Raw genomic sequence first — 13,534 nt, forward strand, 5'->3', positions numbered from 1 at the left:
AGCGGCAGCTTGGCAGATCGGGTGGTGTTTTATTCTTTTCATTGCACCTTTTTGCTGTCGGACGGAAGTTGATGATTTTGAAGTTTTTTTTTTTCTTAATGAACATTCGTCTATGGAGCAACATTCCACGCGGACAGTTTATGAGAGGTTTTGCTCCCACTACACTATGGTCTTTCCGGTGGCCAATAAGAAGAAGATTGACTTTCTCCTATTTAAAATATGTGTTAACCAGATGCAGCTACTCTTGCTGTTATTTCAGTCTAAATTGATGAATAGCAGAAGATACAAGTTATCAAAGTTTAAAAACTGACAAGCATACTTTTCAATAGTGAGGATGACATTAATCACCGAACTTATTTATTTGAAGTTACATGAGAAGGAACATAGAAATTGAGGATATTTTTCACAAAATTATTCGTGCATAGAAAGTACACACTTAGAAAAATTAATGTAAATTTAGGTGCTCTGAGACTGACATATACGAGCGTCTATTTTGACATAAAATTGAGTCATAATAGACACAAAATTCAGCTCAATCAAAAGTACTTTCGAACTTTTCAGTCTTTGAGCACTTACATGACATGTTTGTTTACGTCTCATCCTTTATGTCAAAGATGGATTCCGTCACCTGTAAGATTAGGTATTTCTAAGTGTGTAGTATTTCGAACGAATGAAGCTTCTAGGAGGTGTCAGGCCGGCTTGTCGATGATATCATGTCATTAATTTTGGAGAGAAATGAGTTCTTTGCTTTTATGTTCATGCTACGTACGGTTTTTGCTGAAAAAATATACTTTATCTCTACCTTTTTTCACACTACACACAGGTAGAGTAAATAAGAATTCGTTGAGAGTGCTAATTTAGTTTGTGAAAAATGGGTGTAAATATTCATACCATGCGTATTTATAGACATTGATTAGCAGCATTTGAACTGAAGTTCAGTAATACGTAGAATTGATTCATTCGCGTCAAAATCAGTGATACATTTGATGTTTTCATTTTGGGAATATTACAATGCTGAAATAAGTTACATTCTGCATATTACCGTCTCAGAATCATACTGTAAAACAAATCTGACCGTGTGTGGGTCGCATAACGAATTAACAGTAAAAAAAACTTCAATGAATCCAATTTTCAGTTGAATTTTGTTAAGCTACTGACTGAAGAACCAAAGATGCTACTCACCTCTATTAGAAATTGCCGCATCTGTCGTTGGCACTAGCAGGACCAACAGCAACAGACAGCAGTTGACCAAATCAAAGATTCGTTGACGTCCATACCGAAAAGGGACGAATCGCGAAAAGCAATCAACTGAAGTCATCTGGCTGCTGTTAAAACTATTCTGCTTATTGGTCTGAGTGCTTTTGATGGTGCCGCTGTCGTTGATTGCGGTTTCGAGAAAAATCGATCCGTTCGATGTCACACACATTTTGCTCCCACTTTCTTCCCTTGGTTGTTTCACTCTAGCCAATACAATGAAGCTGGATAATATTTTCACTTAACAACCACTTCAATTATCCTTTGCACGTGAAATTGTTTTCTGGAAATAAATTAGAAAATAAAAATATCTTCTATAATTGAAATGTTTTTAACAACTCATATAAAAAACTGACTATTCTTTCAATTTAAAATATTCAAGCAGAAAACCTGCATGCAATTAAAAAGCAATTATCCACTAGAATGAAGTGCTCTTCCGCATGGTTGTAAATTGAATCTTCCTGTAGAATGCGGAACGCGAACGTCACAAAAAGCTCTATTTTCTTTTACTTCCAGTTCCTGGTTGCTTTCATGCTCACATATTTGCAGCAGAAGTACCAATTTGCTGTGCTTACTTTTTTTTACACTTTCCACGCCTCACACTAAATGTCCACTTAGGCAAGAGATTCGAAGCCGTTGGTGCTGCTTCGTGTAATCCGTTGGCAGTGCTGCTGGAAGGGATTAGCAATTTTTGCCATAATTTCTCTGTTCATTTTGTTCCGAAATCTCAATTTGCCGAGAGGATAGTAAGTTCTTTTCATTTAATATCCTGCACTTGATGGTGGCTTGTTGAATGAGTGTTTATCTGTAACAAGAAAGAGAATTTTAAAATGTAATGGTTTATGTATGCTTTTATTAGATACAGTACTTGACAATTCACACATATAGAAGCATTCGATTCTATACAATATAACATTGATTATTCCCGATCAACTTCGACCTATTATTATTCAACGTATTTTTCCTGAAAGTACCAACACGTCAATTGCTTAAACAGATATTTTACAGACGGGTCTCGTCTCAGTGGATCCACTGGCTTCGGTATCTTCAATGAAAACTCTAGCGCCTTCCGCAAACTCCAGGAACCTTGTTCCGTTTTTGTTGCTGAGCTGGCAGCAATCAACTTTGCATTGGGGATGATTTCCAACATGCCCACAGACCATTACTTCATCTTCTCGGATAGTCTCAGTTCGATTGAGGCTATTCGGTCGATGAAACCAAGTAGGCACTCATCTTATTTCCTTTCAAAGATAAGGGAGCAGATGAGTGTCGAAAGATCATATATGATTACCTTTGTATGGGTCCCCTCACATTGCTCAATCCCAGGCAATGAGAAGGCTGACTCTCTCGCAAAGGTGGGCGCACAGGAAGGTGAATTTTATGACAGGCAAATTTCACACGATGAATTTTACCATTTAGTGCGTCAGAGTACCCTTTCGAGTTGGCAGATTGGGACAATGGAAATCTTGGACGGTGATTACATTCAATTATTCCTAATGTTTCTTCGAGAGCGTGGTTTAAAAGCTTGGACTTAAGTCGTGACTTCATTCGCGTGATGAGTAGACTTATGTCCAACCACTACTCGCTAGATGCTCATCTCAATGGAATAAACCTCGTGGACAGCAACATCTGTCGGTGTGGAAACGGTTACGATGTCATCGATCACGCAGTTTGGCAATGTACGGATAATGACGCCGCCAGAGAGCGACTTTTGAATACCCTAGAGGCCCAAGGAAGGCAACCCTATGTTCTTATCAGAGACGTGTTGGTAACTCGCGATATCTGCTATATGCAGTCGGTTTATGTGTTTCTTCAAATGTCTAGTATAAGAACTTAATTCCTTTGTCTTTTGTCTCCCTTTAATAGTTTTTGTTTGTCGTCGTGGCAGCGTATTCGTGATTTGTCCCCCGCGCAAATGTCGCAAAAAAAACATTTCAATCGCCGTGGGAGTATCCTGGTGGACCGTCAAAATGATTTTAGACCGAGAAAAGATAAGACAACTGTCCGAGAAGGTGGCCACAGGTCATCCGAGGTCAGCTCGGGTTCCGAGGGTTATCGCTGCTATCAAAAGGAAGATTCGGGTGAATCCAGTGCGTTCAATAAGGAAAATGGCAAAGGAACACGAGATCAGTGACTTTACGGCACGGAAGATCTTAAAGGAAGATTGCGGGTCGAAGTCGAGGGCACGAAAAAATAACTCACATGGTAACCAACCGCATCCGGGAGCTACGAGTCGAACGATGCAAGAAAATCTAATTTCCTTAAGCGAAAAAATCCGGTAATCCTGTTCACCGACGAGAGCATGTTTACCGTCGATCCCGTATAAAATTCCAGTACCGACCGTTATATTAGTTCTCTTCCAGTAAAAGACGTGTCCGACGAGCACAAGAACGTGTATCTGACCAAGCATCCTGCTAGCGTTATGGTGTTTGGATTGGTGGCTTCCGATGGCAAAAAAAATGGACCCGGTGTTCATTCCCGAAGGCGACAAGGTCAACACGGAGGTCTACATTGCGATTTTAAGTTTGTATGTTCTTCCGTGGATCAAATAACAGTACGGTCCGAAGCCAAATGTTGTGTATCAACAAGATGGGGATCCGTGCCACACCTCGAATCGCACTCAGAAGTGGTTGCAGGAACATCTTCCGTTCTGGGCGAAGGATATGTGGCCGCCATCCAGCCCCGATCTTAATCCGCAGGATTACTCAATATGGCGCGTCACGAAGGCCAGGGCCTGTTCTAAACGCCACCCGAGTACCTCAGACAAACATTGACCCGTACCTGGAGATAAATGGATCCAGACTACATTATTAGAACCTGCCGTGCATTCCGGAAGCGTGTGGAGGCCGTAGTTGCAGCAAGTGGAAACTCGATCGATTATTGACATAGTGGAAGACTCTGAGAAACATCCCCCCTTTGAATAAATAAAAAAAAACCTCGAAAAAGAAACTTTTGATATTTTTATTAATTTTGACATTACTCAATGGTGCAAACATTTTCACGCATACGGTACGAATCTCCAAGAGTGCTTGCAGTTTCCTCTTCGTCGATATCACTGTTCTCGCCGTTGTCATCTGTGATGGCCAAAAGTTGCAGAGCATCTCCGGAGCACACCTCACTTTTGTTTTTCGGTAGTTCCCTCATGTTGGAAATTAACGGATCGGAGGATTCCAGAAGACGGTGAAGAAGATCTGTATTCGTGGCTTCTCTGTAAAACTTTCTTGTGTGGTGGGTTCTGAATTGCTTGGTATCTTTGTTTCTGCCTTTCTTTGCCTCTTCAGATAGTTGCCCAATGGGTATTTGAAACGAAGAAATCACTTTCGCCCCTTATATGTACCATGGATATAGATCGACTAGTTTACGAGCCGTTTCTATTCCGTAGCTTTCTGAACTCTCGCAGTTAATTTCATAGCCTGATAATAGTATAAGACTTATTAGTTGAATACACATTTATCCAAGTATTCATATGATTTACTACCTGATGCCATCGCCTCCAATATTGTATTGCATCGATAGATTGACGTATTGGCTGTGTGTTATTCCACGTTTTGATCCCGAGTTATTTTGTTAGTCACTGGAAACCCAGGTTACTTGGTTATCCATTTGAAAGCTTCTTTTCACACCTACTCGATAGCAGTCCCGTGATTTCACAAAATCGCCATTTAAAATTCTGAAAAATGACAAGTTTCAACGCAAGTATTTCGGTTAAGGGGCACGTGAGGGCGGTCTGGTTTCTTCACCATTTTATTGCATTTTCTTGTACTTTCAATTGCTCATTTTTGCCCGTTAATAAGTTATTGGTATTGGAAGTTGGGTAATTTTCAACCAAAAAATGCAAATAACTTTTCAAATATTATTGATAGAAATTTGCAGTATTTGAAAAGATATTTGTAATTTGATATTTCTAACATCTTTGTAGAACATGCCAAACATGTAGAAACATTGTAGACAAAGTAACAGATACAAAACTGATTTTAACGGTGTCTCCACAAAAATAATCTTTATATCTCAGCAGTTACAAGAGCTAGAAAGTTATAGTCTTGAGCAAAGTTGTTCACAGTAATGTTCCCTACGGCTTTGCTGAACACAATTGTTTTGTATCTCATGAAAATTAAAAAAAATGCATCTCACTTTTAGGTGGATTAATCTTAAATTTTCTTTTACCATAAAAAGGAGTGTTGTAACCCGAGAAACTTCTCAGCAGACATCTAGTACCTTTAATCAACCATTTCAGCGTAAATAAAAAAGCGCGTGTTTTGATACCCTTGCCACCACTGTGCATTGTAATGTTTTTATTTAGGAGATTGGAAGTAAACCCATGATCTTCTACTCAGTAGGATCGATCTACACGTATTTGAAAGAAAAAAAAAAATGATAGAGATGAGAAGATGAAATTTGATTACTTTATAACAAAAATCTTTATCCTATTGTGGGAGAGCTTGGGATTGAACCCATGATTTTCTACTCAGTAGGCAAAAATGATACCTCCAGGGTCATCGAGCATCTTAACACCACAACACTTCATTACAAAATATGATTATGTTTTCACTTGGTATGTAATGAACAACAGTGATACGCGATAATTCATATGGTTAATGCAGTCGATGGTTAATAAGCTACTACCAGTGAGAAGCTACAATATCCCCCTACCAGATACAGACAATTGCATAACAATCCGAACTCCCTCTACAAACAATCATCAAGTTCCTGACCAGACCCATCGTTACTTATCGAATTTTCTTTCTTCCCTAAAATTCACTTGTAGGCAAGCATATGATCGAAGGTCTGATTACTATTAGTATTGGTTGAAATAACAACGTCAACTTTTGCTTATAACTACAAATAAACAAAATGGGGAGGTTTATTCTACATATTTAACCCCCCGCATCATATTCCCACGAAATCAGCCTAAAAGTAATATTTCTCTATAGTTGAAGATGCTAATTTCAAATAACAGACAAAAATTGTCATTTTTATACGATAGACGAGGAGATGAAAGTATAGAGTTTTTGGAGGCGAACCAGCCCAAGGCTGAAAGCCTCCCTAATAAAGATAAATTAATTAATTAATTAAGTATTGAGTTGAAAGTTCCGTTAGAGAACGGCAGTGTGAAAATTGTATATAGAGAGAAGAAAGCGAGCAACGACAACTTTGAGGAAGGTACGAATCGGGTTGATCATCTTTCTTACCAAACTCCCCCATTGGAGAGAGATGGTGAGCATGCTTGACATGCACAGTTGTACACAAACTGCTCATTTGTTAATAACTTTTCACTCAGTTGCTGAAATTTGTTTTTATCAAATTAATTGATAGATTAGGATCATAGTTTACTATAGATATGTAAAGAGTAGGTAAATCTGAACATTTGAATCAACACCAAGCATGGGAAAATTCATTCACTCGCGCGAGCACCACAGAATCAAAATAGCCATCCTCGCCTAAAAACAGATTGCCGAACGAGTGTAAATTCTTCCTACCAAGTGACTCTGCAGCTCGACTCAGAACTGACAGCAGTAGAAGGAAAGAAGGATAAACTGGAAGGCAGCCGAACAATTTTCTCTAGTGAGGGAGAACCATATTGAATGCGTAAAATTCGAATGCTAACGATTTAAATAGCCTAGTCAGATAGTTTTTGGCTCACCTATTTAAATCAGTTGAATTGGCCACAGCAGTTTTAAGTTATTTGCGTGACGCTTATGTTAATGTGTTACAGTATAACAGTTTTCTCGATATTAATAGCGATTTAAATGTGTCAATGTATGGTTAAAGCTAGAAAATAAAAAGTGATTCTTTCTGCAAAATTCTCATTCAGCTCACTCAGCAGAATGCAATCGTAAAAGGCTCAGCGTCAGCATGGAAAAAATAATAAGAGAGGAATTATCCACACTACTACACTCAGAATCATTCATGTTACGCTCAGCTGTCTGTTTTGCTCAATTCTGCATTCATCGAAGAAAATAGAAGCAATGCGAATACGAACGAAATCAGTGCGGCTCGCACAAGCTGCTGTTCGTTTCTGATGTTGTTCGCGTGTGAGTGAGTTGAGAATGCAAAATGGAACGATTTTTCCCATGCTTGATCAACACCAATAATTTTTTTTCACTTAAAGTCCGAGTGCAGTGAGCATTTCTTACTTCATTTTTACAATGCAAAAACAAATACAGTTTATTACTAGAATTAAAGTCTACTGTTTTTTTACGTATCTTTAACTAGCTTAAACTCTTTTCTATCTACTGCTTCAAAAAGAACTATGTTTCGTCAACGGTTTGCAAAGTTGTGTGTGTGTGTGTCATCCTCTATCCCTCACCCAGCCGGGGGCGTTGGACAAGTAGAACTGCGAATAATTTGATCAAATCTCATGCTCCGTAATGGTGCCCTTTATGTTGTGAAGACTAGTACTTCAAAAAGGGTAACTTTTGAGGCAAGACAGGGTGTCCTCAACAAGTTAAGGGAACAGGATGCACTAAATGTCCACAACAGGTACAGCAAAACATCACATAGACGCCCTTATTCACACTAACTACTCAGGGGGTAGAAGGTCAAGAAGAGCCACCGCCGCCAACTAAAGCTTGAACCGGGTACCTGGGACTCCCACGATATACCCGCGGCAATGGTCAGCAGACGATGCCCTGTGCGTATTTAGTATGTAATATGTTTTATTTGGATACACAAAATGTTTGAAGTCATGCGTCATCTAAACCATAATTTGCATCACCACAAATACACTTGTCAACAATTTTCAACTGGAACGTTCTCACCAAATCACTTCACCCGGGAGCGCATTCCCGATGCTTCCACGCATATTTTTTTTCCCTCCACTCCAACCACACAACAACCAAATATCACTTTTCTTCGCTTTTCTTTTTCAAGTGCACAAAAGCAATGCACATCTCAAAACCCTGACAATAGTTCAGCGCACTTCTCATCACCGCGTAAATAAACAGAAATTTCACTCGCGATGCCACAAATTTCTGGTCCGGGAGAAACAATCAAACCACGCCAATTTTGCAAACATGATGAATCATGTTTTCTTTCTCGATTCAGTTTCGTCAACGGTTTGCAAAGTTATTAGCAAACGAGCAGTTCGTGACCAAAACTGTGTATGCCAAGCATGATGGTGAGGTATGCATGCCACTACTGGCAAAAAGATTTGATCAACGATTTGGTCATGTACCAACGATGTGTTATATCGATTTTTACCACACTCAAGCCGTCCTCTGAAGGGAGGCATCTAGTCGTAGGTTTGGAAATTCGCTTAATCAGATAATGTCTGCCTAAAACAAACATTGCAAAATGATCGACCTTAATATGTCAAAGGCAAAATTGCGAATATATTTAAAAACTCTGCGTATCACTAGATCCGATAATCGAATAAATAAATAAATAATCTAGTCTCCGATTGACAAATAAATAAATAAATAAATGAACATCCCAACGCACCCTGTTATGGTAGATGGTATTCCCAAATGCAACAACCGAACACATAACAGGACACACATCCATAACGGAAGTATTCACCTTTTTCGAAAATGAAGCGTTACATAATTTTTTTTTTCAGTCGGTGCTGGTGGTGTAGTGGTAAATGTGACTGCTTTCTCACCCCAATGGGTCTGGGTTTAATCCAAGCCTAGGACGGTGGGTTTATTCTTCCTTCGGAATGGAAGTAAAGCCGTTGGTCCCGGCCCATTTGTGTTGAATGGGTGCGATATCCTACGCAGTGTGGAAGCTGCCTGCACATTTGATTCCCGTCAATGGATGGCAATCGAAATAGATTGCGGAACAGAGACCGACGTTAAATAAAGAAATGATAAATTGTTTATAATACCAACTACAATATAGGTATTTTTGGTTATTCGTTCAATGATAGCTATTGAATGACTAGCGGCGCCGGTGGTGTAGTGGTATGCGTGATTGCTTCTCACCCCAGCAGGCCTGGGTTCAATCCCAGTCGGCGCCGCTGGGATGTTCTGAGGCATAACATCTCTGATCACGCCGTTCAGGGAAGTAAAGCCGTTGGTCCCCGTTTAATGAGTTCATGGGTTGATAGGTAGGGTCCAAGTCTGGAAGCTGCCTTCATGGCGTCGGTAGGATTGGTGCTCAGCACGGAAAACAAGGACGCCGGACAACAAATAAAGGAAAAAAATTGAATTAAAAACAATGAAAGTAGGTCACGCAATTGAAAAGTGCACTTTTTAGTCGTTTCCCTAAAATGTTCCGAATAGAGATAGAATGTACATTATTTAATCCAACTAGCATCGTCCAATTTAAGAGTGAATTGTGGCAAACCCGGATTGTCTCCGGTCTTCTTCCGTCAACGCCCGCCGATGCCGCATGCATGAAGCGGGTATAATGCAGGGAAGTGGCACCCCTATCTCTACTAATAACAAGTAGCCGTAGCGAGCATAACCGTGGGCCTAGCTTTGATTGCTTTGTTTTAACTTTTTTATGCTGCCTACGAAAAGATGGCTGCGTGCCGGTCCCTTGGTATTCTGCCCTTCCGCCATCGTATAACTGCAGCAATTGCAACAAAAGCCGCTGCATTTACCGCAATGACCTCCGGAAATGACAGGATCTTTCTCCTCGATGAGGGGAGTTCCCCCCAGTGACCAAGGTCCACTGGTACGGAGACAAAAGTTGGCGCATACCTCCACCAATAATCGAGAGTCGGATAAAGAGCAGGTTCAAGGCTGGAGATAACTCTGCGCTGAAGAGAACAGTAGCCGAACTGCTAGGCTCGGACTACCCAACCCATGCCCACATATAAACGGACGGATCGCTTTCCCAAGCCGGGGTCGGAATTGGAGTATTAGGAATTTCAGCACCGATGAGTAGCAGCCTACCGCCACAATGCTCGGTTTTCTCCAGCGAAGCTGCGGCCATCTTTGTTGCCGTTACAACACCCTCGGACCGGCCCATACTGGTGCTATCCGATTCGTACAGCGTGATACAAGCCCTTACATCGGAGACCCTGACTCACCCCTGGATACAGGGTATTGTGGAGGCCATACCTCCGAACACGGTGTTTTCTGGATCCCTGGGCACTGCGGTATCCCAGCATACAGCGAAGCCGACAGCCTGGCAGGGTCTGGACCAGCTGGCCCCCGTTACACCGACGGAGTGCCACTACAGAACATAAAGCGATGGATAGTCAGCAAAATGTGGGAAGCCTGGGAAGCAGAGTGGTGCCAATCCTAATCCTTCTTCATCCGAAGAATCAAAAGAACGACAAGCAAGTGGAAGGATATGTCAAAACTACGGGACCAGAAGGTGGTTTCTCGTCTTAGGACAGGCCATACAAGGATCTCACATAGTTTTGGTGGGACGCAGTTCAACAGAATGTGCTACGTTTGCGGGACCACTGCATCTGTGGAATACATCCTATGCTTGTGTCCGCAATACCAACAACTACGGGAGCAGTACGCACTTCCCAACAGCATTAGGGACATACTGGGCGACGAACCTTCCACTATAGCAACAGTTATTTATTTCCTCAAGGACGCTGGACTATACAACAACATTTAGGTCCTCTTAACTTTCTATTGGCTGACGGGACATCTCTGCCGGACGGGGGATTACCCATCCAACGGTGGAGCTCCGATCTCTTTCAAAACCCTACATAACTTTGATGTACCGTAAAACGGGGTAACATTGATAATTTTTTAAAGTATATACTAAATATTTTTGCAGCTATGAATATTTTTCAAATTTTATATTTTTAAAACAAGTACTGAGGATCCAAGAGTTAATTCGTTAGTAATTTGTTAAACGGGGATTAAAGCATTTGTACTATTTGTTTAGTTTTGTGACCGAATATCAGTATTTTGATTTGGGGTTACTTTGATAATGCTCGATGAATGTAGAAAAAAAAAATCGTGAAACTCAAACATTTTAGTTCTTTAAATATGAAACTTTGAATGAGTATATAATCTGAAAACATCATAGGCAATAAGAATACAACATTGAATTTGTGATGGCTATATTGGAAATACATTTCCTAAGTGATGGTTTCAGTGCTTTTTCAAACAGGCGACAAATACGAAAATAGTTTTTTAATATGTTTGTAGAATATGTAACACATACTACATATAAACTATATACGATATCAACGGAAACACCCTAAGCTACAATATGGAACCAATATTTCTAAGCTATAAAAAGCGCAGCGTGTAAATTTAATCTTTATATTACACTATCAAAGTTACCCGCATTATCAAAGATACCCCGTTTTACGGTACCAGATTGTTTTTTTTTTTCTCGTTGCCTGTATTGTAAGTTTCTGTTGTAATTGCTTCTATTTGAGTACATGTGAATTGTAAGCCAACTCCGTAACAAAATTTGCAGGCAGAACCCCCATCTGGGGCCTCCTATTTTATAGAGATGAACTAGCCAACGGCTAAAAATCTCTCTAATAAAGCAATAAAAAACAAAAAAATGTGGCAAAACCCGCCGGTATCACACCTGATGACAGCGCCTTTATATAAACGTATTATGACGTGGCTGAAAAATGAATGACAAGAATGCGGGCCACTGTCTTGGTCTCCCATGTTGATCTACAGCATGAGATTAAGCTTTCCCACCTTCGGAAAGGTGCTTAACAATGGCCTACGGGATGGTATTGTGGAGTTGAATTTTATTATCTAAAACTCATGCATGAGATTTGATATATTGAGTTTTCCGAACACAGGAAGAAACGAAAACGCACTCAAATCAATTCCCGCATCATCACGTGGCTAAAATGAATATATTTTTGCCTGATTTTTCTATCTCCGCTTAGATACCTACTCCCTTCCTTCTTAAGAAGCCTCCGGTTTGTTTCATACCGTATATTTTATCTTTTAGAAATAAAAAAAAAATACGCCGGACTCGTTCAAAATTAAAAGTATGAAAATATGTTAAGAAATGTACATTGCACAAAACAAAACAAAAAACTTTAAAAATGCTACATACTTTCGTTCCACTCCCAAGGCTTTCCGATGAAAAAATACTCAGAATAAATCGGAACGAGAAACGGTAGGATGGCGAAAAAAAAAAGGATTACAACTGGTGAAATTAAACTTCAGCCACTCGAGAAATAAGTTGCTTAGCGTCGAGCGTTCTTACTGCCGCTTTTCTTTCAGGGGTGGTGCATATTTTCCGAGTGTTGCGTTATTTTTTTTTCGCTCAGAACATTTTTGTAACTGCCCATCGCATCCGTTCTTTACAAAGGCTACTTTGGCAAAACTACGGGAGGGATTTCGTTCGTTTATTTATTGCTGGACTGTGCTTCGTCCACGTCTGTGTCCTGCAAGAGCGGAGTGAAAAAGATGCTATTACAAATGAGTGCTGCCCACTCAAGGGAATGATTGTTTTAATAGGAGTGTTAATAAGTTCAGCGAGAAAATAATTGAAATAAAGCTACTGACCGTGGCAACTGCTGTGAATAAGCGAACATTCACACAAAACTCTGTTCCACAGTAGACTTTTTTGGTCATTTTTGAAACTCGTTTATTATACTCCTGCGAAAATGGTTTTACATTCATTGCAGCCGCTTTATCCCATAATACCTCTACAATCTACCTTACATTTCAGACTTCTATGAGATTGTTTATGGTGTGAGCGGACCTGGCGGAGCTGTAATTAAACCCGTTCAAATATGTAAAATGCTGCACACTTTTTCAACATAAACCGATAAAAAGAATTTAGGCATTTCGTCCCGAATGGTGTGCTCCTTCTCGAAGAGCATATTCAAATGAGTTATTCGTTCTTCACTTTTCAGAAATTAATGCAACATCTCTTACCCTTCAGGCAAACCACTTTTGCGCTAGTGGATAAGGTTCTGAATCTTCCAGTCTTGTGACATTTGCCGTTTCAACGTATTTGCTCCACTGCCTCCAAGATTTAAGGTAAATTCGCGGTATTTTACCGTGCTAAGGATTCCATACCTCGATTGAAATTGATTATGAGTGGACATGTCAAACGAAATACGGAAAAAAGTGGTAGGTCCAACTATCGGTACATTACCCTTATCACAGAAGCAGTCATCCAGCATCCAGCGAAAGATAAAATTAAGAAATTCGCTAACAAGTATTGTACCAACATAAATCTTGGATTGCGTTCTCTTGTGCTGGCGTGGTAGTGAAACGAACAGGACGTTATTCGTAGGGAAGCTGCACTTAGATAGTGAGACGAAACGGATAGCGAGATATGCTTCGTAACAGTAACAGTAACGGCAAACGGGACAGCACGACATTGGAACTGGCGCCAAAGCGGCTCCGGGAGGTCCACAGTAAAGGAGCGGAAC

At 40.3% G+C, this 13,534-nt stretch overlaps 1 long non-coding RNA gene across 1 annotated transcript in view; it reads right to left on the minus strand.

Moving 5' to 3' along the window:
• Positions 1 to 1,186: 1,186 nt before the first annotated feature.
• Positions 1,187 to 13,534, minus strand: part of LOC135704933 (uncharacterized) — a 77,932-nt gene continuing 65,584 nt past the window's right edge. The window contains exons 2-3 of the long non-coding RNA XR_010517811.1: positions 1,830 to 2,059; positions 1,187 to 1,537 (exon numbers count right to left, since the gene is read on the minus strand). This is a non-coding gene — a long non-coding RNA (uncharacterized LOC135704933). The remainder of the gene's footprint in view (positions 1,538 to 1,829; positions 2,060 to 13,534) is intronic.

Source organism: Ochlerotatus camptorhynchus, unplaced genomic scaffold (assembly GCF_037179485.1).
Source record: "Ochlerotatus camptorhynchus isolate MF236.1 unplaced genomic scaffold, CSIRO-AGI_Acam_v1.1 ptg000251l, whole genome shotgun sequence".
Lineage (NCBI taxonomy): Eukaryota > Metazoa > Arthropoda > Insecta > Diptera > Culicidae > Ochlerotatus > Ochlerotatus camptorhynchus.